The sequence below is a fragment of the Pecten maximus genome, chromosome 13 (assembly GCF_902652985.1).
Source record: "Pecten maximus chromosome 13, xPecMax1.1, whole genome shotgun sequence".
Taxonomy (NCBI): domain Eukaryota; kingdom Metazoa; phylum Mollusca; class Bivalvia; order Pectinida; family Pectinidae; genus Pecten; species Pecten maximus.
The window spans coordinates 28,884,292-28,896,717 of NC_047027.1; positions in this window are offsets into that span (position 1 = coordinate 28,884,292).

Below are 12,426 nucleotides of genomic sequence, written 5' to 3' on the forward strand. Positions count from 1 at the left end.
CTAAACATACTTCGCTTCAATTATTCATATAGAAATAATAAAAAGGATGATGGTTTGCCTATAAAGCCCAAAATATTTGTCGTTTGTATACTTTATTTTAGTGCATTGCTTGGTGGAAAATGACAGCTTAATGGGAAACTTGAAAACGTATATATTTTCATCGTGTATGCCATGATTAAAATGATAGATCCCTTCGATTAAAAAAGGTGAAACACACGCAAGTAAACGAAATAAATCAAATTCGATTTTTAATGCAATTAATGTGAAAAAGTTGACATTCCTCAAATGCAATAAGTAAAAGACACAGACATGATGCATTGCCTGGCAAACCGAAATTAAGATTGAAAATAAACAAATGATACTTACCTCAGATAAGTAGACATACACGCAATCGGAGCGACGCCTGCACGCGACGGAGATAGGAGGGTTTGGTGTAATCGTATGATCAGTATCCGATAAAAAAAACTGCAGCGATGTTATTATTGATTATGACAAAACATTGAGTACAGTTTCTTGCACACTTGTTTTGTGGGTAACGCAAAGTAAATACATACATGCATATTCAAACAATTTGATTTCCATCTGATACCTGGATAAAGATATCAATATAAGCTTGACTTGACATCAACTCTATAGTCCTCTAAGACGTTATTGAGTATGTAACTTTGGAGACATTGCATGATGTTCTCATCTCAAAAATGATATACTATGCATTATAAAACGTTGATGCTTCATGTCGCACATCACATATTCAGCACGTGCCCCTGAAAACGGTACCATGTGATGTATTGCCATCAGCGCTCTTGCATACAGAACTTCTTAACGCCAATGCAGTATACAAATAAACGTTGTTGTCTTCAAAATCAATTTCCATCAACAAATAGAAAGAAGTATACAGTGTAACTGCAAGACATGACACATTCAAATGATGTATATGGACTTAATTCGTGAATATAGTTATGATACATGTGGTATAACTTTTTGCTTCTTGAAATATCAAGTATGAACTTTGACTTATTAATATCAGCAAGATAGGCTTTGGAGTTTAACAAAACAAAGATAGATAAATAAGTGTACAAACCTTGCACTATTATTTCTGTATCATTTATAATGGATGTCATTCCAATAGATTGGTACTGCCCGTCAATATTTACTGCTGCTTGTATATAATACGTTGTATTGGATGATAGAGTTGTCTCATATTGTGGTGTAATGACACAGGTGTAACTGTTGGCATCTGTGTCCATACACCCTGTGTTACCAGTAGAGGTACATGTGTGTGTTGATGATGGGGCATCTATCGTAGTACCTCCTCCAGCCGGCTGGAAAAATAGTTATACTAAGATCGGAACCACAGAGTTGTTGATACATATTAATTCATATATCACTTCGGCATATTAATACGCGTGACATTTTTTTCATGAGCAGCAAATGTACATTTTGATAACAGAAATAATTACCCCCTATCGGTTAAGACTGAGGAATATGAGACATAGGGATGAGGGTGGATATGATGACCATTGCAAGTTTGACCAACACAATGTTTGCCGAATATCGGGTAGAGTTATTATTTTATCCTTACATTTCTCCTAATTTTTAACCACATTACTTGTTTAATATTGACACCGTTACAATACACCATATACTTCGCGTAGTATATATATCGATATGTCGTCAGTGTAGTATTGCATATTAACATACACATTTCAAATGCATACTTCTCCATAAAGAATTGAGTATTATCAATAAAACTGTTAAATGAGTTAACGGGAATCTACTTTATATTCACTCGATTGGAATAAATAACAAATCGATGTTTGATCTATATAAACAGATATAATAGGAAACTTTCCATAGTCATAGAGAAAAACAGAATTGCCCTCTGATAAACAATTCATATCTAGAATATGTCACCATTGCTTTTCACTTTTTAGCATATAAGTATGCTAAAGTTTTAAAATTTATAAAATCACCAGGTAATATCTGATAATTATATGTGAATCAGTTCTTAAGATATCTTAATGGAAATGTCACTTTTTACTGCCCTGACATTAATTGTGGTATGTTTTATACACATTTCGAAGTGTTCGTACCTAGATAAAAATAGTTTTTAAAAATGGAAGTAATCAACAATTTTCAGAGTTTTTTGGCATTGCCATAATGAACACACCGGTAAACACCGTTGAGATGAAGTCAGATGAGATAAAAGTATAGCAACTTGTTATCGCATAATTTTAAAAACTTCCGTAATACATCTTTGAATGTCAGGTGTGCCAGACATAATCAAACGGACGAAGTCATTTTGTTGTTTTTAATTAACAGGTAATCCATTGTCCCTATAATACATCAAGATCTATTTATTACTGGCACAGCAAATGGAAAACGCTCGAATGGATATTGCATCAGTTATATATTATAAGCTCGACAAAAATGAAAAATCAAGTATGCAATTAATTAGTAGTAACAGACGCTTGGAATCATTTTACACAATGCTTTTATAATATAAAGTAGAAGTCTTCCCTCTGCATAAAAGTTACAAATTCGTAACTGACGTAGGTAGCTATCGTACGAATACCTGCACACATCAGCGTGTGCACGGAGCACAAATGCATCTTAACTCGCCTCGGGGAATATTTTTTTTTTTTTTTTTTTTTTACGCTGCAGTTAACTAAGCACGCATAATTAAAGTTTACTGACGGTGTCTTACAAGACAATAGAAGAAGAGAAATTTATAAGGAGCTCAACTATGTTGGCCCTACGAAAATAACGTCAGACAGCGGCAATGTTGTCCTGAAATATTCCGATAAATGTATATAACGGAATGGAGGTTTTCGTTATGAATGGAGATTCATCGTTACACGATTAAATTAGCTTCATCGAATCTTTCACGGTTAACCATGCATGCCTTCCCAGGTCAATGTTGATTTATTCGGTACGGAAGCAGATTGAGAAATTGATGGGTCTTGTGTGAATAATTAGGGCAAATGCTGCAGTATCTGCATGTATTGTTGAAGATGAGGAAAAGATGAAACACCCATGCGATCGTTATACGCGGGGAACCTTTCCTGAGATAATGGGAAACTGAACTAGTAAAACGAAAAAAATGTGTAAAGGGCAAAACAATTGAGGAGTTGGTTGTGTCAGTCTGCTATGCGACAATGTCTATGGCCTTCCATCAAAATCGAAATTGCTAGACTATTTTGTATGTCTCTTAAGCTTGACGCCTTAGTTGTGATACCAAAGTGTCTGCGTTGATGATTAAAATTGCTAAACCTAGTCTGCGTTAGAATGATTGGTTGAAAGCCATCTCAATCGGGTTATTTGGACTAAATATATTTAAATAGCCGTGCACTGTCTTCTTTACGCTTTGGTGATTTAATGATAGGGTGAGAGAAAGGAAGTCTAACTGTTGGATAGCAGACCGATTGTGTGACATTACAATAGGAAAAAGCAGGTGAAGGTCAAGCGTGTGAATGGGACCGGATGAACCCAAAACATACCACAAATGCCAAACAGAGTGAGATGGCTGGATATGCACACGTCACTGTGATGGTTAGACTTTCGGTATTACTGGTACCGGGTGACAATGTCAAAGACGATATTGACTGACTTACAGTTATTGTAGGAATTGCTGAAAAATAAAACAAAAATGCATGCAAGCTATAATATGAAGGGCTATATTTGAGATGTTTGGTGAATACAATAAAATAAATAAGACTATCTGAGGTCAACAGAAGTGACATTGCATTCAAATTGAAACACATCCGTCCTAATTAACCTTGATCAATAAAAGATAACAGTGTGCACATTTTCACAAAAGAGATTTGTACATAACTACTTCCGAAAAGTGAACTAATCCTTGTTTGATCCACGTAAGTAATTTGCTAGGCTTTCTTTCCATACATGCACTAGACAACCCCTTAGTTCACGACATACGAGAGTAATGCAAAAAAAAAAAAAAAATTACGTCAGCAGATCCATCAACGTTTTTAGCACCGTAAAAACAAAGATCGAAGTACCCATTATACCCAATAAACGGTGACTATGATGATAACTCTTCCCAATGCAATGGTAAGATATATATGATAACGACTATCAATCAGTCGAATTATTTTTAGTGTCGTAAGTGCAGTTATTTAAGCATTAAACTGTCTTTTTATGGATTATATGGTCTATATAGATGCGAGAGCTTTGCAGACAATCATTTCATAATGCGCATTATGAAATGATTGTCTGCAAAGCTCTCGCATCTATATAGACTATATAATCCATAAAAAGACAGTTTAATGCTTATATTTACGTTTTCTATATTAGTTTCTTTTCGATTTCAACTTTAATTTTCATTATAATTTAAAATCTTACTTTTACCGACGTTTCCATTGTCAGAGGTCAACAAATTGAACAGCCTATTGTGATTCACGTGCTGATTGGAAAAAAAATAGTGCATGGAAATAATTTAAAAAAATACTGAAAACATCATCAGATAATAACAATATCATTAATATTGGTAGTCAGTATTTCAGAATATACGGATGAATTATTCTGTTTGTTAACGATTTCGGATTTTTTTTTAAATTTACCATCCGGAACAATTATGCGGATGAAATTTTCACGGAATTCGCCAAAAAAACAGATGTAAACACGTTCTTTGATTGCATGGAAACCTGATTACAGTTTATAGTAGCTGCAACAGCACCGGTGTCATGGATACGACCAATGAGAGAAGTGACAGTGGCCGAGGGAGTTAGACGAGCTTCAGCGACAACGTTGCTTGTGACGGGTACCATGGCTTTTTCAAGTTTAGGATGCGTTAGACACGATAATGCACCACTTGATGCTTTCTTTTGTGGAGAAGAAACTGTTCTATTGTACGACCGTAGAGAAGCCTCGTTCTTATGATTTGACATACACATGATGTGTCGGGGTTTCAAATTTTTTGTCATTCAAACACTGGATGGCGGTGGCGCGCAAACAATGTGGTGTGTTATGATTTTCCACTCTGGCCCCGGAACAAATATCTGTCAACATATGTGTTTATTAAATCTTGTTTTATTTCCATTTTCGTGATTGTTAACCATTCTTACCCTTATTTTCGTTGTACATTTTAAGATTTGTTTTCTGGTCTCGTACTCTATCCGATAGCATGATTTGCAATGATAAGATGCCATTTGTTTACATTGGTTGCAAGTAGTTCCGGGGGATCCCGTCCGTACATCTGATCGCGTTTGAATAACACCTGAATGCACGCTTTGGGTGTCAGTTATACATAGAATGGTGTCACGCTTGGGGTGTCAGTTATACTCTCATAGACTGCGAATTTGTTTAGTTTGTTTATATCATGGCTTTGCCATCCAAATGTAAATATTTTACAAAATAGTCAACATTTTATTTTAGTCGGTATAGATATGGTCACATGATTGCAATTTTATTTGTTCTTTTCGTTGTTAAGGATTCAACAAAAAATATCTTTTTTACTACACCTGCAAAACATGTTTAATCAACTCCATTAGTCACTTTAAGAATATAAACCACTTAGAGAACAGAGGGAGCCTACAAGTGATATCTGGAAAAAGGATCACTCATCGCTTTTCAGGGTATGGGAATGCTAAAATGTATCTGTCGATTCCATGTTTGCCATATGTCAGCATGTTTTCTATGGATTATAAATAACAATTCTAATGTAACAAGAGGACTGCTGTATATCTGGTAATTGTCACCCCCGTTTAAATTCGCTATTTTCGCCCTTTGATGATAGGGCGAATTGAAGATGACGGCGAAAATGTCAAGCTCTATTGAAGGATTTACAAGTCATCGTAATAGGCCAATTGTAGTCGGATCCAAAACATACTCTCTTACTTTTCAAGTGTGTTTTATTCTTTACAATCACAAGCGACACTAGTCCTAATCTAGTCCTAGTAAAGTTGCAATATCACGTCGAGTTAAATCGAGGATATCAGCTAGGATAGCGCTCTAGGTTTTGTAAATACGAAGGTACTTTAATAATCCAGTCGTTTGTTTTAAAAGATCCACACAAAATAGCATCAAATTCTTGCCATTGTGAAGGCTGATTTTATGAGTTCACCGTCGCTTGGTGCTTCTATTTGCTTAAAACCGACAATGCATACCTGATACTAAAAGTAATATAGGCTAAAAGTAAATATGAACACAAGTAAACATATATTTCACACCTTTTCACATTTCACATCTCAGCGGGATATGCAGAGAACAGAAAATGAGGAACTCGATAAATGCCGAGTGTTCCGAGTGCAACTGTATCGAGAACTCCAAACGGAATTTTCCTATTGTAAACAAGAAAACAGACATATCTTAAAAGTAGTTTAGGGCGAATTTAAAACTGGGCGAATGTGTTGCTCAAGGGCGAAAATAACCTGGGGCCAGGTAAACAGTATTTATATGGCATTTGTGAGCAGTCTTTGAATGTGTATCTATCGAAAACATACACATAATATGTCAAAATCTCTGTTTAAGGATCTGGATATCTCAAATTCGAAAACAATGAAAAAATAACCAACTTAGCACCAGTGGAGAAATTAACAAAAAGATGCATGCAATATTTCATAAGAAAATAGCAGGAATTGATGGCCGACAGACCGACCGACGAAAGCTGGGACATGAGGATAACAACTCTTTGGTCATTCCCTCACCTGATATAAATGAGAATGTCTAAAACATAATGGTGTTCAAAACTATGATAATGAATCATTTTGGTTTTTTATCATGATGAAAATTCGTCTTATTTTTGATTTTGATTGAATGCTTACTTATAACTGTTATTTAATATTTCCATTTTCAAATCCATGGTCACCTGTCCAAACACGTTGATCTGTGGCGCGTGATACATATGCTATACTGTATTCAGTTATTCCAGTTGTCAAATCCTGTGTTAAGCCTAAACCGCATGTTCCTAGGAAACCTCCTAATGGTGCTGAGCAGGTTCCAACTGATGATCCATCTGGTCTATAAAAACCAAGGTATCAGTAACATCAAACTAAGGCACCAATAACATCAAACTAAGGTATCAGTAACATCAAACTAAGGTACGAATAACATTAAACTAAGGTATCAGTAACATCAAACTAAGGCACCAATAACATCAAACTAAGGTATCAGTAACATCAAACTAAGGTACGAATAACATTAAACCAAGGTATCAGTAACATCAAACTAAGGTACGAATAACATTAAACTAAGGTATCAGTAACATCAAACCAAGGTATCAGTAACATCAAACTAAGGTACCAATAACATAAAACTAGGGTAACAATAACATCAAACTAAGATACCAATAACATCAAACCAAGGTATCAGTAACATCAAATTAAGGTACCAATAACATCAAACCAAGGTATCAGTAACATCAAATTAAGGTACCAATAACATCAAACCAAGGTATCAGTAACATCAAACTAAGGTACCAATAACATAAAACTAGGGTAACAATAACATCAAACTAAGGTACGAATAACATCAAACCAAGGTATCAGTAACATCAAATTAAGGTACCAATAACATCAAACCAAGGTATCAGTAACATCAAACTAAGGTACCAATAACATAAAACTAGGGTAACAATAACATTAAACAAAGGTACCAATAACCTCAAACTAAGGTACCAATAACATCAAATTAAGGTACCAATAACATCAAAGAAAGGTATCAGTAACACCAAAGAAAGGTACCAGTAACATCAAATTAAGGTAACAATAACATCCAACTAAGTTACCTATAACATCAAACTAAGGTACCAATAACATTAAACTAAGGTACCAATAACATCAAACTAAGGTACCAATAACCTCAAACTAAGGTACCAATAACATCAAATTAAGGTACCAATAACATCAAAGAAAGGTATCAGTAACATCAAACAAAGGTACCCATAACATCAAACCAAGGTATCAGTAACATCAAACAAAGGTACCCATAACATCAAACCAAGGTATCAGTAACATCAAACTAAGGCACCAATAACATCAAACCAAGGTATCAGTAACATCAAACTAAGGTACCAATGACATCAAACTTAGGTACCAATAACATCAAACTAAGTTACCCAAAACATCAAACTAAGGTACCAATAACATCAAAGAAAGGTACCAGTAACATCAAATTAAGGTACCAATAACATCAAACAAAGGTATCAGTAACATCAAACTAAGGTACCAACAACATCAAACTAAGGTACCAATAACATCAACCTAAGGTACATATCACATCCAAATAAGGTGCATGTTACATCCAACTAAGATATATTTACATCTGTCGAATGCATATATAACATCAGAAAAAATCCTGTATTTGTAGCAGGTTCATTTTTAGCCCACCATCATTTAGATAATTATGAACTTCTCAGATCATATGTTTTTGTATATTTCTCAAATCTATGTTTTGTTTAGTTCCTAGTGGTGCGTATTGCATCTGAAGACTGATCGGATGTGCGCATTCATTCTTAGTCATATTAGAAAACTAAATGGTCGACATGTGGCCATTTGTGTTGACATTTAAAATTTATGTTCACAATTTCTTCCTTTATGGCTTTTTTTTTAATTAAAGCAACAATAAGAATCATCCCAGATTTATTGTTTAACCATATAAATATTTGATGCTATCTTACCACATACAATCATTTATGACCATATTGACATACCTTGATATAGCAGGACACCGTTGAAGTTCACTTTGATCTAAAAAGAAAAGATGACCTTACAAGTAAACACTTTGGTGATACAAAGCCTCGTAACATGCCGTTTCCTTAGTAACACGTGATTTATAAGATGTAAAGAGGAAAATATTATATACAAGCATACGTCTAAACAGCTGTATTTACTTTCCTCAGTTATTGAAGTTAAGGCACTATTAATAAATCGTTACGATCTTTCCTGATTTATCATCTCAGCTACATCTAGGTAAATATTCTTGCTAAATCGTGTTTAAAGCGTTAATGAGGAGGAGGGTGCTTTTGCAGTTTTACGTTGACTTGAATAGTGTGCTGTTTAAGTGGAGTATTTTTTTCTATACTTGAATAACTTGCGATATATTTGTACATACTGTATTTGAAGTAATTTATTGGGTTCTGTGTAGGTTATAATTTTTCATTACATTTTATTCTAAAAATAAAGCTAGGATATTTTCTGAAATGAAGACTAATAAAACTTGATAACGAGTGTGTACAAGAAGATATTTCATGTCAATAATTGAGATTGAAATAAGGAAAATGATTACCACGTACTCCTAAAAACATTTATATATCGTTTGTATGCTCAATTGTGTGTATGACATCAAAGATAAAGATGAATTGATAAGAACTTCGAGCATTAATTTGTTCTTCATCCTGTTTTTGTAATGCATGAAGCATGCACTGGCTGTTCATAAAACTTTAAAAAATATAAACCAAAGCAAACGGAACACGCATCAGTAAAAGAAAGAAGATGAAAAAATATGTCTAGATAAAATGAAGTTGCCGTAACAACGTAACAACGGATATTCCCAAATACAATACATAAACACAATAATCATGCTTTACCTGATAAATCAAATGAAGATACTTGATAATTAAAAACAAATGATGATACTTACCCCAATAAGTAGACATAAACGAGAACCGCGCGACGCCCGCACGCGACGGAGAGAGGGGGTTTGGTGTAATCATATGAACAATATCAAATATGAATGCAGTGATATTATTTGTAGTTATAATAGGAAACTGAGTAGTGTTAATAAGCATGTAACCACATTCTTTTCATGCAAACTTGTGTTGTCGAGAACGCAACAAATCATATTCATAGCAAAACAGTCGTCTGTTTTCTAACTTTTAAGTAAACGTGGAATGTCTTTAACAGGAAAGTGTTAACATCAAATTATTGAAAATTAAGCATATAAATAAATACATAACTAAAAGCGATAATAAAATTCAAACAATATAATTTCCATTTGATGCATGAATATAGATATTCATATAAAGATGGATATATATCGATTCTCTAAATGTTGAAGTTGTAAAAGTGTATTGAGTTTGAATTGTGATTTAAAGATGCATGATGATCTGAATATTCTAAAGAAGATAAGAAGATACACTATACATAGCAATACTGCAATACTGCAATTTATTATTGTAATACTTATATGCATAGTATGTCATTTGAATGTGAACGTATTTGATATTTTTTTAAACAAGCTATTTGATAAATTCGCCTCATGTCACCCTGAATGTTGTTCTTCTCCTAATTTTTCTTCATTTAACAAAAACGATTATAAATTATGTTATTTGTTTTTAATTAATTTCTATTCCGTGTATAAAACATTTTGGAGAGCTGACATGTATTCAATATCTTACAAATCTGTGATTGCGATTGCGCCCAGCAGTTGTAGAAAATATATAAAAGCTTCATATCATACTGGATATGGTAAGTAAATTCATAAAATCTTACGTAATTGATATTCATTAGCCCTGCGGTATATAAAAGGACAGAAATAAGAGAGCCAAGTTTTTATCTTATTAACTATGGTAAATGAAATTTACATTCAACAATGCAAAATAAACGTTTTAAACTAAATGACAGACATTTTACTAAATCATTCATTTTAAATATGAGTTGAGTAGTGAAGAGCGGAATCAACTTGAAAATACCCGGCCTTTTATGATAATATGGTTTAATATTTTGGAATCTTATGTCATTATAAACATTACACCTTAAAATAAAATGAAATTTGTCTTATTATCATCTAATTTACATAGGTTACATATTCTTTGGTCCTTCTGGAAGTTTCTTTATCTCCCCTGTTCTATGACAAAACTATCTAAACTAAGTCTAAAACGAGCGGTAGTTCTCTAATATAAGTTATGAATTGGTTTTCTCAAATATAACTGTAACAAAACAAATTCAGATGTCGGTAAATATATTGTCAATATTTTCTGTCTTTAAATGTCTTATCTCGACACTTGTAAATGTATTTTATAAACATGATCAATGTTCAAAAGCTTAGTTTAACCCAATTAATTTTAACCAATATTTAATGATTTTCAGTTTTCGACACAATGACAATGGTAACTTCCCCAGCTCACAATAAACTAAGTAAGCTTCAGGTTGCACAACAACAATTTAGCGTGTGTCCTCTGGAAATGGTAGTGTGGTGCATTTCCATAAGTGCTACTGCATAAGAAATTTCTTAACGCAAGTGCAGTATAAAAATAACGAACGATCTATCTTTTATGCCCATTCCTTTCCTTTAGCATATATTTCTAATACATGTAAGACATGGCAAACACAAGATACAGATTAATCACGAGCTTGGGCACAAATTAATGATATTTATGGACTGAATATTTTAAAAGGGTTATGATAAAGCCATGCATGTTATGTGTCTGTTTTGTGTCTTCAATATAGATATACACATTGGCTTTTTGCTAGGTTTGGCGTTTAAAAAAAGCGTTAACGTTACACAATACCTTACTTGGTATACATAATCAATCAAGTTAGGTTAACGTTAACGTTGCATCTACAAAAATAAATACATAAACTGCACAAACCTTGCACTCTTATCTCTGTATCATTGATGGTGGAGGACAGTCCTATAGGGTGGATCTGTCCGTCAAGATTGACATCTACTTGTACATAGTATCTAGTATCAGTTGATAGAGTTGTCTCATATCTTGGTGTAATATCACAAGTGTAACTGTTGGCATCTGTGTCAGTACACCCTGTGTTACCAGTAGAGGAGCACGTTGATGTTGATGATGGGCCATTTATTGCAGTACCTCCTACAGTCGGCTGGAATAATAAACAATAGTTTATATATCACTTTGACACGTTAATGTGCGTTACATTTCTTATGAGCAGCAAATGTACATTTTAACAGCAGAAATAATCACCTCCTTTCGGTTAAGACTGAAGAATATGAACTAGACAAACATAACGTTTGCCAAATGTTTGGTATTTTATCCTTACATTTCACCCAATCGTTTACCCAGTTTACTTTGGTAATATAGACACTATTAGAATACATTATAGACCTGGCGTAGTATAAATGTCGATATGATGTAAGTGTATTATTGCCATGACGTCATTGAATTGATGGGGAAAGCTCTGGGATAACAGATACATCTGTTAACACTCACAGGTTTCGGGACTACACTAAAGATACATGACAGAGACCTGTCGTACAGGGAAAGTCAGATGGAGATAAAAGTAAAGCAACTTGTTATCGCAGAACTCACTAAACTTATTTTATACATTCTTACATGTCAATTATGAAGGACATAATCAAACGTACGAAGTCATTTGCTGTTTTTAATTCACGGGTAATCCATTGTCCATATAATAACATCATGAGCAATTTCAGACTAGCACAGCAAATGAATAACGCTCAAATGGATAAATATAGAGTGCATTGAAAAAATATGCAATA